Source organism: Elaeis guineensis, chromosome 5 (genome assembly GCF_000442705.2).
Source record: "Elaeis guineensis isolate ETL-2024a chromosome 5, EG11, whole genome shotgun sequence".
Classification (NCBI taxonomy): Eukaryota; Viridiplantae; Streptophyta; class Magnoliopsida; order Arecales; family Arecaceae; genus Elaeis; species Elaeis guineensis.
Genome location: NC_025997.2, coordinates 38,062,348 through 38,082,649, shown reverse-complemented (window position 1 = coordinate 38,082,649; position 20,302 = coordinate 38,062,348). Strand labels below are relative to the sequence as shown.

Below are 20,302 nucleotides of genomic sequence, written 5' to 3'. Positions count from 1 at the left end.
TGTAGGTGAATCACCATCACACTCATTATGATTTGTCTCATCCTATAAATCAAGGATAGTAGATTAGAATGTAAAATACTTTTAAGTAAAGCTATTGCTCTATAATGTTCCTAAAGAGGAGATTTCAATTTATGCAAAGCCTAATCCTCTCTTTTGTGTCCAGCTATGGTAATTCCATTAGTGGCCTAACTAACAGGTACCAATGCCTTTTCTCTAGAAGTATTATTAATTTGCAACATATGTAGAAGAGAAGATAAAAATATTTGATGAGAATACCTTTGAATTAACATATTAATATTTAAAATTAGGCCCTCACAAGACACTTAGATAGCCTTCTGCTTGTAAGTATGCTTACCAGACGGCTAGAGACCTATTGGATCATGCAATAAATGTCTGCTTCTTGGAATAGCACTCAAATTATTCAAAACTAATCAAAAAATGCATGAACTAGCTCTGTTCATCTGATTTGGGCTCACTGATTTAGAAGAACCCAATATAAAGCTTTTAGCTTAGATTTGAATATCAAATTAACTATGCCAGGATCATTGATTGATCAATTGATCCATTTTGGACTGGCCTCTTTGATCCATTTTGGGCCAGCCCATTTGACCAAACTCCACCAACATCTTGAATGCGTTATGCCTAACCAGTAAGAAATCATCGGAGTCAAAATTGACTTGGTTAGGAGATTTGTACCTAGCCAGCTTTGTTGGCTTCTTCTATACATCTAAGTTAAGTCGATGGCTCATAATATCCCACTCAACCTGAGTTAACTCAACCGAATTTGATGCACCCATCTCCTTCCTCCCAATAGGCTAGTTCCTAGGATTTAGAGGATGCTGGGCATCATCCACCATCGCTTCCAAAATCACAAAATTCTCTGGGTGCACTCAACCTTCACCAGCATCCTACTGAGACTTCTAATCATGGCAACAATTTGATTCAAAATAGACAACCCACCTATAACAGTAATACACAATTGAAATATTTTCATATACAAATTGCTACCAATCCAATCTCTTTCCTTTGATCTTCTTATTAGTTTCAATGGTTAGATAATGTCAATTTTCATGCAAACACTAAAATATCCGAGCCTTTGAAGCTGATCGATGAAATCATCATCAAACATAGGGACTCCCGCAGATGACACAATACTCAGCACCACTTTCCTATTCTAGAATTCAACAGGTAACCATGGCAATCTCATTTAGATCAAGGCTATTTTAAATAGGATCCTAGCTTGAAATAAACTCACATTCAACACTTGACTAAAGGTCACCCATGGCCCCATATGTAACATAGAATCATGATCCATCTCTGACCAAAAATGGAAAAGATAATAACCTTCAACTATTGAAAATGCCCCAATATCCTCAGTTATCTTTCCCCTATTCTTGAGGAAGATGTCACCCCAAACTTTTTGTAATCACTGATTTGGTCTCACACTAGCTTCTAGCCATCTCCATCTCCTCCTTTGGTAGTGCTAAAATATCTAAAAAATAATTCTCTAAAGCAGCAATCTCCTCCTTTGCTATCCTTTGTATTTGTCACAAAGGTTGTCATTGGCCTTACGTGATGCCCTTCCATGATCTTGATCCTCCATCACTGGACACTGATGATCCATTTTGATGTTTAGGTAGCATCAACATGATCAGAGCAGCCTAAAACTAGGTGTAGATTTGAATCAAAATCATTCATCACCAACTATCATGAGGTGCTCGAAGGAACTCACTACCGGACAAGGCATATTTATGGGCTTAGTCTAACTTGGACCGATTATTGAGCAGCCCATGTGCCTTACACGAATGATAGGGAGGATGACTCTTAATAGAAGTCTTCTTCTTCCCGATTCTAGTGGGAATAGGATTGTTGGAGTTGGGTGAAGCTCTACGGCCCTTACATAAAAGGAGTCACCCTCTCCTCCCTGGGCATCCACCATCAAGTCGTTGCTGATTGCAAGCCTTTTGTTCAATGAGTTTCATCTGAAATTTTTACTGTGTTGGCTTCAATAGCCCATTGAAGGTGAGATTATAGATCTTCATTCTTTTTCTAATTATTCTTCCAACTTTCCACAGCTTTAAGATCACCATCATTGGTTAGATTATCATCGAATTTGTAATAATCTGATTTTTGACTAAAAAAAATGGGAATCTCCACATGCGGTGCACGTGAAGCAAAGGATAGAAGACTCTCTTTGAGAGTCTTCCTCTTCTTTGACTCCGTCAAAGAGAAGGAGATTAATTTCTCCTCAAATCAAAGGGACTCTAGTCTATAAACATAGAGCCCCTCTTCCTCTCATTTCTCATCTTAAATCTTTGAAAAAAATCGCCATCGATTTTATGGTTTTCCATTGAGATTTTTCTTCAATTTTTGTTGGAAAGACCATTGGATCTTTTACCGTAGGTTTTGCTGGACCGAGGTAAGACTTTCTCTTTTTTCCTCTTTTTCTTTTTGATCCACCATTGTTGAAGTTGATCTAGTAAACCATTGGATTTATGGTGGATAAATTCTTTCTTGCCTCTGATTTTTCTTCCTATTTTCATTGACCACCAGCGGCTGTAATCACTGAATTTACCAAGGTCATCTCCTAGTTGGCGGGGTGTGTCGCCATTGGTCGCCGAATGGGTTCCACGGCCATGGCCTAATGAAGAGGAGAAGGGAAACAAGGGATTCGGTCACCCTATTTAGAGAGAAAGAAGAAGAAGAAGAGAGAGAAAGAGCCTCTCTTCTCTCTATCATATTTATTTATTCATTTATTTTCCTAATTAGGTTGAGAAAAAATAAAATAAAATTATGGGTACTTAGAGTGGGCCCTATCGAGTTATAAGAGATTTAAATTAAATAATTTATATTTTAATATTTTAATATTAAAATTGATTCTTTAGGACAATAATCTTCTAGACAAGAGATCTTCAAATAAGTTTTTTTGACATCTGATTCGTAAAATCGGAGTGTGAATTGAGATTAGGATATTAATTCATTGTCAATAGAGATAAAGATTTTTGAATGCAAATACTGATATATATATTTATTTTTGTACTGCATGATTTGATTTCTCATAATCAATATTTGTTTTTATGATCATCGGTATGATTATTTGTACCATAAGTTTGTGTCAAATCATGATGATTTTTTGGATGGTTTTAATTGTCATACCTGCTATTGAGATTTCAGAAATAAATATAATATGATACAATATTTTTTTTGGCATAATGAAGATTTAATAAAATAATGATTAAGAAAGAGGTATTTAGACTAGCCATGTTAAACTGAGACTAGCTAGCTCCATCATGGATAGGAATGTGGTACTTGAATTTGCCACCACGGATAGAATCATGGATATTTTAGTTTGCCATCATGGATGGGAGTGTGGCTAGTATAGTTTGGCACCACGGACAGAATCACGACTAGTATTGTTTGCCACCGCAGACAGGATTATAAAAATTCTGGTTTGCCATCGTAGATGGGATTGCGGATATTATGGTTTTACCAGTCACAAGTGAGATTATGATTTTGATTAGTCCATGACCCTAAAGATATTTGTTGATCAATTTTGATCATGTTAAGAGATATGGATGAGAATATATGAAATCACAATTAAGTAAAATAAGTTTTACTTAATGATGCATATGTGGTATATCACTTTTGAATAAGATAATTATTCAATGGTATGTGATATATATTTATATATATATATATATTAATATTGAGTTATACTGGATATTTGACGTGAGATTCTATGGCTTATATTTTTTTCTGATGCTGTTCATAAGTTATTTTCTAATTGTATTACTATGTTAGTGTGAGTGTATGGAAATTCTTATTGGACTGTAAAGCTCACTCCCCTTTGATTCTCTTTTCTTTCAAAGTTTCAGGATGCGTAGCTGGTCGGATTGGGTGTGAAGTTCGATAGTTAGATTTACTAGTTTATTAGTTAGTTGAATTTCTGATACCATAGAATATTTAAACTAATTGTATTTAAGCAAGTTGGCTTTTTGCCCTTAATAGAACTATTTAATGAGATGTTTGGTTTTTATTTATTAATTTTTAGATTATTGAATTTTATTTTGATTTAAGGTTTTGCATGATCTGTAGGTTATTACTCTAGGATTTATGTAGTTATGTTACATGTCCGAGCTAATTGTTGAGTTCCGAGCGTGATAGGATCATTTTCAGAGATTCATCAAACCGAATTCCTCTATTTTGGTGTCATTTCTTTTTCTTTTTTTAATCCATCATCGACCACCAAGGCCATTGCTATTATCACGTTCTTTATTGGAGGTCAGACCTCGAGCATGTATTTGCCTCCACAATTGACTGTTGAGCTGCTTCCATCTAAATCACATAAAAAGCTGTCTCCCCTTTCTTTCTCGATTTTTCTTCTTCTTCCCCTCCGACCATTAACCATCGCCGTCATGGAGCATTGTCGAGGGTTCATTGTCGATGGATGCCACCATGGGTTGTTGCCCACTGGCCACTACAAATCTTTGCTGGCTTTTTCCATATTTTGAAAAAGAGAGAGAGGGGAGTGTTCCCTATTTGAGCAATGAGGAGGGATTTTCTCTTTCTCTCTTCTTCATTCTTTCTCTTTCCACTTTCTCTCTTTCTCTTTCTAGTATCCTAAAGATCAGTGGAGGGCCCCGAAATCTGGGTAAGCATAGATCGATTGGTAGATCTTAGAAGGCATTCTGGATCTATAACATTATGGCCATCAACTATATTTTTCTGTAATTTTCCATCATCTATGATCGTCTAGGATTTGTATGTTTGAACTTAATTATGTAGAGAAGTAACTATCTGCACAAAAAGGTGTTGAGCAAAATCTCTTATCATTGAGTTCATAGATTTAGGAATAGATTGGTGTTTGACGTGCTGGAGTTTGAATGCAGTATAGGTAAAGATCCCTCTATATAATCACTTGTATATATATATTTTGTATTATGTATCACGATTTTTGATTTTGCACTAGATGATTATCATTTGTTTTATGATTGCTGATATGAATATTTAAACATGTGATTCTTTATTGTATATATGTATCACATATTATTTCTTCAAAACAAAATGTTAGTTGTTTTGAAATTGGGCAAGAAATATCATCTGAAATTATATTTTTCTGATAAGGATAAAATTAAATGGTTTGTTGATTGTGTAAAAGGATTTAGGCTAGCTACAATATAGTCTTGATTGTCATCGATTGGACTGTGGCACCTTAGATTGCTAATCATGGGCTGAACCATGACATCTTAGTTTGCCACCATAGGCCGAGCACTGTAGGCCAATGTAGGGAAGGCAATTATGGGCAACCCATTAGGTACGTGACATGAATCATTTGAATGGGGTGGATTTTAGCCGACCTAATTAAAACTTGAGATGGATATGGGATCTAGGTAAAATACCTAAAGCGGATTTGGGTCGGATATAGATAATAGTATATACTACTCCTAATCCGACCTAATATAATCTTAATCTAAATCCTTTCTTTCAAAGTTATAATTATTTTAAAATATCTGTATGATGAATTTCTTATCCAATCTAATCCGACCAACACCTTCTCTTTATCTGGCCTAGCCCAACTTAAGACGGGTACAGATAAAAGTGTGCAACCAAATCAATCAAATCGCAAAATCAATCTAAACCACTAATTTCAGTTCAGTTTGGTTCAGATTTTTTTAGATCCCTTTTAGTTTTGATTACAAAGTTGATTCATTTTTTTAGAAATCAAAAAAATTGGTTTAGTTTTAGTTTAATTTTTGAAAAACTTGATTTAAACCAAATCGAGTTGTACATATATATATAAACGATAGACCATAAGTTTCCCCATGTCCTCAAAGGATGTTGTAATCTTATCCTATTTAGTCCATCCATAAGTTGCTCATTTAGCTCATCCCATAAGCTGTTCATTTAGCATAATCAAAACTTAAAATAGACGGCAATCTATTTAGCCTATTTTATAAGCTATCCATTTAATAGTAGCCCATTAGCCCATAACTCGATAAATTGAGCTGAACTAATCCAATTTTTCCTAATCGGCTCAAATTGATTTTTCTATATGGTCAGTTTGGTTTTAGTTTTATTTTTAGAAAATTGATTCAAGTTAGTTTAATTTGAAGATTGATCCTAAACCGATCCAAACCGAATCATACACACCCCTAGATATCGGGAGGATTTGGGTATGAGAGTTTTAATTATGTGACAGGTATGGGTATCAACCGACCCAATCTTTACTCGAACCATTGCCACCCCTAGGTTGAAGTGCAGATATTTAGGTTTGTCACCATGCGTTAAAGGTGTAGATATCTAATTTATCACTACCGACAGAAGTATAGATATTATGGTTTGCCATCATGGGTTGAAGTATGAATATTATAGTGTGCCTCTCATGGGCCAAAGCATAATCATGGTTAGTCCAAAACTTAAAGATAATTATTGATTGATCTAAATTCTGGTAATGAGACATGGATGATAAGTCATATGAAACTATTAATAATACTTGTGGTGGATTACAATGATAAGCAATGTATGTTATATGCATATATAATGAGTTGGGATATACTGGATGCTTGATATAAGATTTAACAATTATAATTTTTGTACTTTGATATTATTTATTTATTATTTTTAAATTATATTATTATATTAATGTGAATCACATAGGGATTTCAATTGGGATGCAAAGCTCACACTATATCTTCCTTTCCCTTCTTGTAGAGTTGCGGGGCCCTTAATCTCTGATGGATCCAGTTCGAGCATTAGAATTATTAGTTAGTTAATTTTTTGATACTCAATGAATATTTAAATTTTATAAACTATAATGTTCGATGATGATGAATTTATTTAGTTAGATCAATATAGTTGAATTTTATGACTAATATGATTATTATGATTTTTTTGGAGGCTTTGTTCATACTAAAAGCTTTGTATAATCTTTAGAGCATCGTTTTAGTTTTCATGCAGTTGTGTTGTTTGGCCAATCTAGACGATGGATTTAGGGTGTGACAAGTACTAAAATGATAAATCTTGATTGCAATATTATTTTTAGGTCTTAGATATTTTCAAATTGAAACCAAAACAAATTAAAAGTAAATCGATATAAGCCAAAGTGAAAAGACCAGCTCAGATCGAATTCGTGGTTTGACTGATTTTTTTTGCGCACCCGTGCCAAAAAGAGGTCAACTAACTTAAAGAGAAAAGATTAACGATGGTGTCAAATTTCTGTTTTTATTATTTGAAAAATATATTCCTTCCATTTGTATTATCAATTCGCTTCAGCACTGTACCTTCAATTTTCTTTTTCGTTTATGCTTACTTTTTGTTTTATAGAGAAAAAGTAATCGTTCAAAATTAGGCAAAAAATCTTTTGCCATTTGAAAACGGAATCAAATAAAAATTGCCGTAACTCACAAGATATATAAATATTTTCATATACATAATTTTTACTATCTTATTTCTTAACCAAAGGCAATTAGAAAAGAGTCCAAAGTGGGAAGGCAATCAATCAGTTGAGAAAAATTATTTAAAAGAGTCCAAAGTTGGATTGGTTTGATACGGTAGACGGGAGAAAAATCAGAAATCGTTAAAGAAAGGCTTCAACTCTTTCTTTATGGCAACTTTATTCATCCTGCTGAGTGCCGAGACATAGAAATTATTTAAAAAACACCATTGCTTTATTTTTATTTTATATAAATCGGATTTTCTATTATGTATCACCGGACCTATGAGGAGGTGATTACGCTTAGTATTTCTACCAAAAAATGGAAACAATACGTACCTGCATCATTACGAATATGGTAATTAACATCTAGTATTATAATTTGTTTAGCTTTCTTTATTTCGTACAAACTTTCTATGTTAGGTTTCCTTGAGAATGTATGACTCTTTGTTTCGAAGTCTACAAATAAGTTGTGCCATTGAATTGTAAGTTGGAACTTTCATAATTACAAACTATCAAAATCCTTTTCTTTTTTTTTTTGAAAGAGAGGTCTCATGGCTTCTTCTAACATGCTGATTCGTTCTCCGCAATTGCAAATTGAATGGAGCAGGTCCGAGGACAAAATTTTCGAGCTTGCTCTCGTTCAATATCCAGAGGGAACGCCGGATCGATGGTCCTTGATCACAGCCAAGCTTCCAGGAAAGACTTTGTCTCAAGTGCTCCATCATTACCAGGTACTCATCTATGACTTGGAGTTGATTGAATCTGGAAGAGTTGAAATACCGGATTATAAAGACAACGAGCAAGAAGGTGATAGTTCCAGTGAACAACACCCATCAGATGATTGGAAGATCGAGTTGATTGAATCTGGAAGAACTGAAATACCAGATTATAAACACAACGAGCAAGTAAGTGACAATTTTAGTGAGGAACGCCCACCAGATGATCGTAAGAGCTCTTCTGGATCATCACAGCGAGATGACGAACACGAGCAACCCATGGATCCATGAGCTACAAAAATAGCTTTTACATGTGCATGGAACTAACTTGAATCATTGCAGGTAGATTAACTGGTTCTTACCTCCTGTTTTCGGTGCCATGCCAGGATAGCTTAAATTTATTTATTTTGTTTTAATGTTGCTCCGCACAATCTTGCAGGTTGCTTGGATTCCGTCTCTTCTGCCATCACCGTGCAGCTACTAGCAAGAGTCGTCCACTTTGTATGGGTTTTCTCATTTTTTTGGTAAGATGGGTTCTTTGCTTTTTGTGAAAAGAGTCGCTTAGCCTTGTCCTCTCAAAACATAAAATAAAGCCTAGCTTTATTGTCACCACATGGATCTAGATGAAGATGACAGGAGAAATTGGTCCGGACTCAATGCTATCTTTCTCTAGTATATCTTTGATCTTTCTTAGATTGAATTTGGACTTAGTTCGCTAGAGCCAGTATTTCTCTTTGTTCTATCCGGATGCTGTACATACTAAACCTCTTTGAAAATTTACCATAAAATGATCCATGTATTCATGTCTGATGGCCGTTCTGTGAGTTCCAACCAATGCGTGCACATAAATGACCTCATTCATGTGAGGTTGCTGGTCTTGCATGGAATGTGAGAACATGCACCAGGTGCATGAAACTAATGAATCCTTGTTGATCCATGTATGTTAACTTGAGCATGGATTCGATCTTTACATATCGAAAGTTCGAAAATGACCCCAGCACGAAATTAATTTCTTCCTTCTCATGTATATATAAAACATGCATCTTCCCATGCATTGCATCTGTCCCTTATTTACTGTACAACTATCCATGATCCATTCTTGTATTTTGCAATTTATACACAAATTATATATCACTTGTTTAACAAAACAGGAATTGCAAATCGATGATGCTACTTAACATTGTTTGTCACTTTTACCAGTCCCATGCTTGTTTTCATATCAATATGTAGATAATTCAACAATATTATATCCTTAATTTCAAGCCAAGGCATTCCTTCACCTGCTAGAAATAATAGTCTATTCAAAAGAAAAATTGATCCAACATGGTGCAACCGCTTCTCTTTACAAAATAAGAGTTAGCCTTCAAAAAACTAGCGAAGTCTCTTCGTCTCATCCTCAACATCTTGCTGCTCTACTCCTCTCACCTTCTTATAGCATTGATGCCAATGCTTGGGGCATTAGGGAGCAATGGTTTTAGCTCTAAATTGATACATAAGTACAATGCCATGTCTTTGTTTTATTCTCCCAATATCACTGATTTGGAAATACTAAAAGGAGTCTAGAATTTAAAATTTCATGCTTTATTACTCCAGAAATCCAATCTAAAGTCCTATCCTTTCAATATCTACCCAACTTTTGCTAATGACAAGGATTGATATGTTAGACATCCACTGGCACACATCAATCTAGTGTGAAGTAGTGGAACATGGACCAAGGAAACAGCTCCACCAGATGTTTCCTGCAGTACAGTTCTAAATACTCTCCTGCGTTCTGCATGTGCAAAAATTTGCCTGGCCGGAGAACATTTTAGCAGACCTTAGCAAGAGTTTGCATGTGTCATTCTTCGAATCCAGTATTCGGATCAGGCATGATCATACACTCTTTAGAGCAAGGTCCTAAAGAATATATCAGATCTATTTTTTTTTTCAATTCATTAATATCTCTTATCAATATTTATTCAAAAATAAATTAGGCAAATATCCTCTAAGATTCCATGCTTCTCACTGCTCGGTCCCAAGCCCCATAGAATTCACTGGATCTGAAAAAACAGAAAAGAGAGGGGTGAGCTTTACCGCGGGCTCAGTAAATTATCAATATCTCTAAGGGATCAAGCATAATTACTTTTCAAAATATAACAATTTAACAGTAATATGTAACCATATAACTTCCTTTGAAAACATGCCATGCACATCAGTAAAAGTTAAAAATTCTCTCTCAGTCTTTGGTGACTACAGTCACGATCAGTCCCATGACAAGATTCGAAGGAAACAGCTTTTGAATAACAAACACGTAACGCATTACTATGTGTCAGCAATCAACCCGACTGGTTAGATCTGAAAAGAACTAGCTCTGATTCATACGACCACAATTAGCCCCGTGACAAGGCAAAGAGACTAGTTTGAAATAGATATACATGATGCATCAGTATGTGCCAGTGATCTGTCCCAACTGGCTAGGCCCGAAGAAATTAGCTCTGCTAGAAACTAGCTCTGCCAGCGATCAGCGCCGATTGGCTAGGCTCAAAAGAAACATGTTTCTGATGTGTGGGTAACGATCAGTCTCATTGGCTAGATCCGAATCATAATCAACTAGAGAGTTTTTTTCTCATAATTTTATCATAATCAATTTTTCATACATCATCATACCAATTTTCTTAATAATATCAAATTAAGCTTTCCACATCTCATTTTTAGAAATAAGAAACAATTTTATTCAGAACATGTAGAAGGATAAATATGCATAATCGAAAGATCATGTAATATTATAATAGAAAAATTATCTCTTTTCAAATTTTATAATCATACAGAGATGACATCATGTTTGAACCAATACTTTGAATTATTTTTCATGCATAAGTGCATACTTTCAAGCTTTCTGATTTTTAATTATTTTAATAATTTTTATGTATAAAAGCTAATTTTTAAACACATAAATATGCATTAAAAAACTTAGAGATGAAAGAATATTTACCATCAGTCAAATCCAAAAATCATGATTTTCGGCACGTGACATGATCCTTAGATCTTTGCTTCTTCTAATCAGGATCAAAGCCCTCAATTAGATCTAAAAAAGAGAGAGATGCTTGGTCTAGATCGTGATTTGGATCGAATCACAAGATGAATCTAACCATCTCGGATTGATCTGGATCTAGTTAGATTGGGGTCTGATCAATGGAGCGATTTCAAAAAGATAGACTTTCCCTTTGATCTTTTTTTCTTTTCCTTCTTTTCTTTTTCCTTTCTTCTCTTTTTTTTCTTCTCTCATTCTCTCTCTTTATTTTCTTCCATTCTTTCATTCTTTCTTCCCAAACCGAATGGGGGTTTCACTAGGGGAAGGGTAGAGGGGAGAAGGAGGCGATGAGGTCGATGGTAGTGGTGGCACAGTGGCAGCGATGACGAGTTGCAAGCCTACAGGATGGATCTCATGGGTGTTGATGGTTTGAGGAGGAAAAACCAATCTTAGGAGGGCAGTGACACTCGGCAAGGGCACGACGGCTATGGAGATGAGAGAGGAGGTAGGTGGGGGGGCGAGGCTTCGGTGCTGCAAATCAATCAAGGAAGGAGCTATTTAAGAAGAAGAAGAGGGAAGGGGATAAGCTCGGTAGTCCCTGGATAAAGTTGGACTTCATCGGTGTATTCCATCCAAATGACCTTTGGCCACTTCCCCACCGATGTACGACACCCTTTTGGCCATTCTCGCCACCTTATCTTCTCCTACAACCAAGGATTTAGCAGGGGATTAGGTTCCCTTATTCCAAATTTTTTTTTACAAGATTGTGATGAAGTTAGCAAGGCTTGCCGACTTCACACTGAATCGGATCCAATTGGACCAATTCTCACACTCTTCCTCCTTATAAAAGTATCATCCTCGAAATTTGAAAAATCTAGATCTTTCAAAATTGAAGGTGCTTAGTCCAAAACTCTCATGTACCACTTTGCCCATGCTTGGCATTTCTTTCAAACTAAATACATGATCACATTACTAAAATACCTGGAAGCAATCTGACCCCTAGGGTCAACCATAATGCTCATGCACATTTCCATACGAAAGTATGGACTATTCCTAAGAATGCTTCACAATTTAGTACCCTCACACCCCTTTGTTATACAATTAAAGATCTCCTCTTCTCAATCAAAGTCAATGCGATCAAAAGCTTTCAATCATATTTAGAATTAAAAAATAGAATAATAAGATTAGCACAAATTAAGTGACCAAGACTCAGATTAGGATTATTATCTTAATATAAATGCATGTTCATTTAAGATTGAATTGGGATCATAGGGAGGGAATGAATCGCACTAGATATATTCAGATACTTGATAGATAGATCAAATTTAATTAACAATCAACTAACATGAGATATAAGATAATCAAAACATTTTTTAGCACAACCAATATGGTCACATCATGACTAGTCTAAGAATCCATAATACTCACATTTCTCTTTTATGAATAAAAACCTCTTATATTGAAAAATCATAGCTTCCATCAAAATACATTCAACCAACAATCAATATTTTTAATCAATTTTAAATGACTCAACCTGTTGGATTTTTAAAGATGCTCATGCATGTAGATTTTAAATTTTTTTCAAAATCAAAATATAGTGAAATAATAGAATAAAACACTTTCATTCTAATAACATGCATTCATCGTATGAAGGCACTTAAAGATCTAGTTCATATGCAAAAATAATATGATTTGATTTTTAATCTAAAATAAATACATGATCGGATTATGTACCTGTTTCGCTTTTCCTTCTTTAGATTTGGATCTTTATCGCAAGTTGATCTTCACCAGCAATATGACGATCTCAAATGTCTGCAACAGATCTCTTGAAGCTGCATGAGTATCTGACCTCTACGAATATCCACACAAGACCTTGATCTGATTAGAAGCCTTTGATCTCACTGGGGTGCTAGTTCCTTTGCAGAGATCGCATCTTGATGGTTGAGAAGAATTTCTCTTTTCTCTCAAGACACTTTTAGAGAAGAAGAAGATTAGGAGGATAAAAATCTCTATGCTAGAGATCTAGAGAAGAACTCTTTCTTCTCTTTTCTTTCATGCATGAGAGAACTCTTTCTCTCATCCTTTTCATGCTTTCAAAAGGAACCTTTCCTCTCAAAAAATTAGCACATAAGAAGGAAGACTCTTTTTCCTTTTTTTAACCCATGAGGAAGATCCTCTTCCTCACTTTTTTTCACACCAAGAAAGAGGAACAATTCCTCTCTCTTTTAGCCCAAGAAGAGGACCATCTTGAAGAAAAAATAGATAGTTCAAAATATGTATTTTCAAAATTTTACAACGCAAAATAAAAGATTAAACATTTTAATCTTCTAAACACGCTTTGGATTATATCTAAACTACCAATTAAAAATCTATGGTATAAAAAATTTATATATAAAATTTGATATAAAATATAAAACTGCATCGATCACATCGATGCCCTGAATCTAATCTAACTTTTAGATCATATCGATTGAGTTCAGAACTCATCACCTTTTCATGAGTCGATGATCTCCGCTAATGGTAGGTATGGTACGAAGCTTTTGCTGATGTCAAACAGCCACACAGATCGTTCGACCTCTACAGATCGTCTACTCGAAGCCTTGATCAAATCTTCTTTCGTGGGAGTGCTAACTCGCATCGAAGGCTCTAGATGGCTGATCCAAGCTCCTTTCTTCGGACCTCCCAGACTCTTCCAGATCAGAAGATGAAGCTTTATAAGAAGGTGATGCTATGAAAGATTGAACAAGATTCACTCTTATATTTTTCTTTTCACAAAATCTAGAGTTGAAACCCTAGACCCTACACCTCACATTCGAGAGGAAGAACACTTCCTCTATTTCTCATGCATGGAAGCCCAACCCACTCTTAACTTTTTATGCCCTAACTCTCAAGTTTTTCATATCAAAAATTACTTTTAATCTCATACAAAATTGATCCCTTCTTAAGGATGGCATCTCATGGAAGACAAGGATAAGAAAAAGATAGTTTCGATTCAATTTCAACCGTTGGTTGATCCTTATCATCAATTCAAATCAAATTTAAAATAAATTTTGAAACAAACTTTATCCTCATCTTATGAACTCAGAGAGGGGTTGACCAATATCAGCATAATGCAAAAAATCTCATGCAAAAATACTTTATGTGTGGAGAAAGGTGATGGCATGAAGAGAAGAGTCCAACTCAATTTGGACTCTAGATTTTCATTCAAATTCAAACCCATTTGAACTCAAATTTAAATCAATCAATTTTTAATTCAAAAAAAATTAGATGTGGATATAAAAAAAGTTTTTGAACATGGGAAAAATTTAAGTTAAAAAATTTTTCGTATGAAGAATAAGAGGGTGTAGAGAAAGGAGACGCAAGGGATTTGAATTCGAATTATTTTCTCATTCAATTAGATTCTTAACCCAACCAAATTAGGTTAGATCAAATTAAACCACTAGATCTAATCTAATTAGGTAGCAAATAGCTTTGATTAAATCTTAATCAAATCAAAAATTAATCGAGCTCAAATCTTGATTAAATCAAGAATCGAACACTCTTAGTGATTGGGTCATCTCATAACTTAATCGAATCAAACCAAATTGAATCTAATTCAATTAGATTTGATCCAAATCTTAATACTCAATCAAATTGAGCTAATTAATAATCTAATTACTAATCAATCCTCCTATAATTTACTAACAATTAGTGAATTGATTTATTACAACTTTTGCATCGGGTGAATCATTAATCAAATTGACTGTTTTATCCTAGAACGATTTTTAATCATCGATCAGCCATATGATCGTCAGAAATTTTTTTTGAGTGTGGCCCCATAGGTTCGAACCTAAGCTGGTAGTATAAGAATAATCTTTCTATACTAATCAAAGTGATCATCTTGCAATGATATCCGACATCCAGATAGGTCGAAAGATTATGAAGCATCATTCAAGAACTTATTGGTATATGGTGACCGTATAATTCATTCCTTTGACCCAAATACTCAAGATGACCTAAGATTTAACTGTCAACCGGGATATGGTCATTCATATTATATTTTAATTTTTAAAATTTATCATATGGATTATCCCGATCGACGTTTTACTGAATTGAAACACACTGATACATTAACTCCTACTTAATCGGAGGGATCAATTCTATCTTGACTCATACACCGACTTCTCAAGTACTTGACTGTGCCCAAAAACCCTTCGTCACTGAATTAAAAATTTAGGTAGTCCCACACCAAAGCACAGTGAGTTGCTTGTAAGTCACCATGGTGATCTTAGGTCAGAGGGATATTTATATCCATATTCTTCATGAGCTACTCTTGATAGCAGAGTTCTCAGCGGTTGGTTACGTTCAGTAAAATATACTCCTACATCTCACTTGCATGTCATGCCAGTGTATTCACACTTCTTACTTAAGAAGACAACCAACATACATGGCACACAATGACCTATACTTGATATAGCTATCATCCTAATAATAGTATATCATTGGGTCGTGAACTTAAGATTTAAAGACTAAACGATATATCCTCCTATATTGAATCAATTAGTCCTAAGGACTTCATTACATAATAGGAGTTCAAAATAAGATGTACACAGTGATGAGAGAACTAAATAATATTTATTAATTCAATAATTTATATATAATTACAATAATAAGCATAATCGTTAACAGATTGACGATTGACTTTGGGACATAATTCCTAATAACTCTCACTTAGACTAAAGCCAATCGGTACAGTATCGTATACCTATCTTTGATTTATAGTCTTCGAACTCCTTGACACTGAGGGTTTTAGTAAATGGATCAGTCAGGTTCTCCTTTCTATCGATCTTCTGAAGCTCAATATCACCTCGATCCATGATCTCTCAGATCAGATGGTAGTGGTGCAGAATATGTTTGGTCCGCTGATGTGACTTTGATTCCTTCACTTAAGTAATGGCGTCAGTACTATCGTAGTACAACAAGATAGGACCATCAAGAGAGGGTGCCATTCCGAGCTCGTTGATGAATTATCGTAATGATAGTATCTTCCTTCGCAGCATCGGATACCGTGATATATTCTACCTCATAAGTAGAGTCGGTCACAGTGTGCTGCCTGAAACTCTTCCAGCATATTACTCCATCGTTCATGATATAAATATATCTCAACATGCTCTTGCTGTCATCATAATCTGACTGAAAATTAGAGTCTGTAAATCCCATATATTTTAAGTCGGATTCTCCATATATAAGCTACTGGTCTTTAATATTTCTCAAATACTTAAAGATGGTCTTTATGACCTTCCAGTGGTTCTTACCTAGATCGGACCGGTATCTGCTTACTACCCCTAGTGAGTATGCCACGTCCGGTCACGTACATATCATGACATACATAATAGATCTCACTGTCGAAGCATATAGAATTCTACTCATACACTCTCTCTCTTGAGGAGTTATCGGACAATCACTCTTCGAAAGAAAAATTCTTCGGCCTATCGGAAGATGGCCTTTCTTGAAATTCTCCATACTGACCTTTTTAGTACATATCAATGTACGTCGACTAGGATAATCCAAGCAACTTTTTAGATCTATCTCTATAGATCTTGATCCCAAGAATGTAGAATGCTTCTTCCAAATCCTTCATGGAGAACTGTGATGACAACCATACCTTTATTCCTTATAATGCAGGGATGTCATTTTCGATTAAGAGAATGTCATCCATATACAAAATAAAAAATACTATTACAGAGTTATAAACCCACTTGTATATGCAAGATTCTTCTCTATTCTTAATAAAGCCATACGTTCTGATCACTTTATCAAAATGCATGTTCCAACTTTGAGATGCTTGCTTAAGTCTATAAATAGACCTCTGAAGCTTGTATACCTTAGACTCATCTGTGGATATGAAATCTTCAGGTTGTATCATATATAGCTCTTCTTCCAGCTCTCCATTTAGAAAGGTTATTTTCACATCTATTTGTCAGATTTTATAGTCCAGATGTGCTGCTATCACAAGCATGATCCGAATGGATTTGAGCATTGCCACTGAAGAAAACATCTCGTCTTAGACAATATTATAATGCTGACAGTAACTCTTCAACCAGACGGGCTTTATAGGTTTTCATCTTCCTGTTTGCGTCCCTCTTCTTTTTGAAGATCCACTTATACCCTATGGGTTTTATCCCTTCAAGTGGGTCAACTAATATCCACATATTGTTGACTTTCATGGACTCTATTTTGGAATTTCATGGCTTCCAGCCATTTATCAGAGTCAGACCTCTACATCGCATCCATATAGGTGATCGGATCCTCATTATTCTCATCAAGTTCAATCAGATCACTGTCTCGGATTAAGAAATCGTAGTATTTATCCGGTTGATGCAGTACTCTATCGGATCTCCTTAAAGATGTTTTTACAATAGATTTCAAATTTGATCTAATCAAGTTCAACTCTATGGATTTACTAGATTGTATCGGTTCTTATACCGATCGAACTTCATCAAGTTCAATTTTTGAAGCATTAGTTTCTTCTCCAAATAATTTTTTTTCTAAAAAGACTGTCCTATTATTGACGGACACCTTTTGTTCGTCAGTAAGGTAGAAGTAATATCTCTTGGTCTCTTTTGGGTACCCTACAAATAGACACTTGTTAGACCTAGGTCCAAGCTTATCAGTTTTTAAATGTTTGATATAAGCTGGACATCCCCAAATTCTAAGGTGAGAGAGTGCTGGCTTACATCCTGTCCACATCTCATGTGATATTTTACTTACGAACTTACTCAAAATTTTATTTAAAATATAATAAGCCGACTTGAGTGCATATCCCCAAAAAAAGATTGGCAGACTTGCAAAGCCTATCATAGATCGAACCATATCTAATAGAGTTCGATTCCTCCTTTCCGATACATCATTATTCTGTGGTGTTTCAGGAGAGATCTACTGTGAGAGAATTTCATTCTCTTCTAAGTATATCAGAAACTCACTGGAGAGGTATTCTCCTTCTCAGTCAGATCAAAGAATTTTAATACTTTTTTCAATTTATTTTTCTACTTTATTATGGAATCATTTTGTTGGGTGGATATCTGGCCAGGACACCACCTCTCAAGATCTTTTCAGTACCACGCGATACAGCAGGAAGAAAGAAGAAACAAAACAAAACAATCAAAATACGTGGATCAGGCATAAAAGGGCTCGCCTCCACGGGACATGCAAACTTCACTATGAAAAAAAAAATTTACAAGAGGAGATCTCACCCTCAACCCTTGTACACCCAATTCTCTCTCTAAAAATTTTTTTCTCAAAAGCTCTCTCTCTCTTAGAAGACCCCCTGAACCCTTGAAGTGACCGACGTCCGCTGTCCAGGAGCCTTCTGCTCCTTCTCTCACAGCATACGGCCTTCTCTCTCCTTCATGGATTTCGTACGGCTCCGTACGGTAGAAAATCAAACCACTGTTCCCCTCTGTGCCTTACAGGCCCTTTTAAAGGGCTTAAACCCAATTAGATTAGGATTAAGACTCCTTAATCAACCCATATAAGGACCTGGACTGTTGGATCGAGAATCAGATCAACCCACACTCTCCAATCGCACTCCGATCCATGGAATAGTGCCATGGACCGCGAGAAACGCATGGAAAATACCCACGCGGTCCACAAGCCCAATTATGGACCGCCCGATGCATGGTGGACCAGGGTACAGGCCTAGGCAGGGTGCCTGGGCCTGGGCCGCGCCCGCGCATGGGCTGGGCCGTGCGCCCAACTGGGCCGCCCGCCCGCCTGAGCTGCGCGCTTGGGTCGCACGTCCCGTGCATTGGCCCCACCTGGGCCGCGCACCGCCGCTCCGTCGGCAGTCCTCTGCCACCTTAGGTCTCGTGCCAACTTCAAAAGCTCGTATCTCCTCCATTCGAGCTCCGTTTAGGGTGATCTTGATCTCGTTAGACTTCATTTTTTGCTACAAACCTTGCTATGAGCTCAATATGTGCTGAATCTTGAGGTGTCAAATCCTAACAATCTTTATCTCGATTCGATATTCGGTCTCCTCCAAACTCTGAGAGCTTCTGAATCTCCTCGCCCCCATGTCCTGAGGCAATCGCCTGCTGATCATGGATGGGCAAATATGGGAGTCGAGCTAGGCTACTCGATCCCATCTCCATCGTATGCTGTTCTTCTTTTGACTTGAGACATGCTCGGGGCATCATCCTGTGGCAATAGGAATCTTATCTTGCAACGTCGCCTCTTGTCCTCCCGAGTCTCCTGTCTCGTGCCCGATTTGCTTCCTAGAGCTCCACCTCGCTTTGAGCTCCACCTCGCTCCTGAGACTCCACCTCGCACTGAACTTTCTGCCAGGTAATAATATCCTCTGCTCTCCTTCTTCCCCTCCAGCACAATCTTATCGCCGTGTAGCACCCTCAGGATTCCTCCACCAGCTACCGTCCTGTAGCATCTCGAATCTAGTCTGCTAAGTAAGATAAGATTCTATCTGAAATTAGATATATATCAGATCTCTCCCAATCTCCTCACTGCACCGTCATGTGTCCTCCAACTGACCATCCCAATGCCTCTGATCGCACAGCTCGATCCATCCGGCAGATATACAGTACCCTCATTATTTTCTAGGGAGTCAAAATGCTTCTCTCTGCAACATACATGATAGGGGCATGTAGAATCTAATATCTACTGTTGGAAAGAAGTAGATATCTAGTCAGATATCTTCAGGATATCTCCATCTGAATCGCTGTCGGTCGTCGCTACAGCAGCCACTGTCCGATTTTTGAGTTGAGGGCAATCTCTGGCTAGATGCCCCAACTCCTCACACCGGTAACATCTGGTTTTGCTCAAGTCCCTCCTGAACTTGGACCGCCCTCGTTGCGATCTCCTGTCACTCCGTCTACTGCCTCCTGCTCCTCCAGAAGCCACCAAAGTTGAGCTACCACCACTTGAGCTCGAAGCTGGGTTCTCCTTCCTGAGAACCTCGTTCTGGAGTATCACCATGGTGACCTCATTCATCTTGATAGTGCTCTTCCCCACTAGAAGAGCAGTCACCAAGGACTCGTATGAAGGGGAAAGCGACGCCAGCAAAATCAGTGCCTTGATCTTCTCCTCAACATTCTCATCAACGCTGCGGAGGTCGATGAGGATCTTCTGGAAGTGGCTGAGATGCTCCTG

General features: G+C 36.6%; 1 pseudogene; it reads right to left on the bottom strand.

Annotated features, from left to right (window-relative positions):
* Nucleotides 1–11,443: 11,443 nt before the first annotated feature.
* LOC140857990 (uncharacterized) overlaps nucleotides 11,444–20,302 on the bottom strand; it is a 54,928-nt pseudogene continuing 46,069 nt past the window's right edge.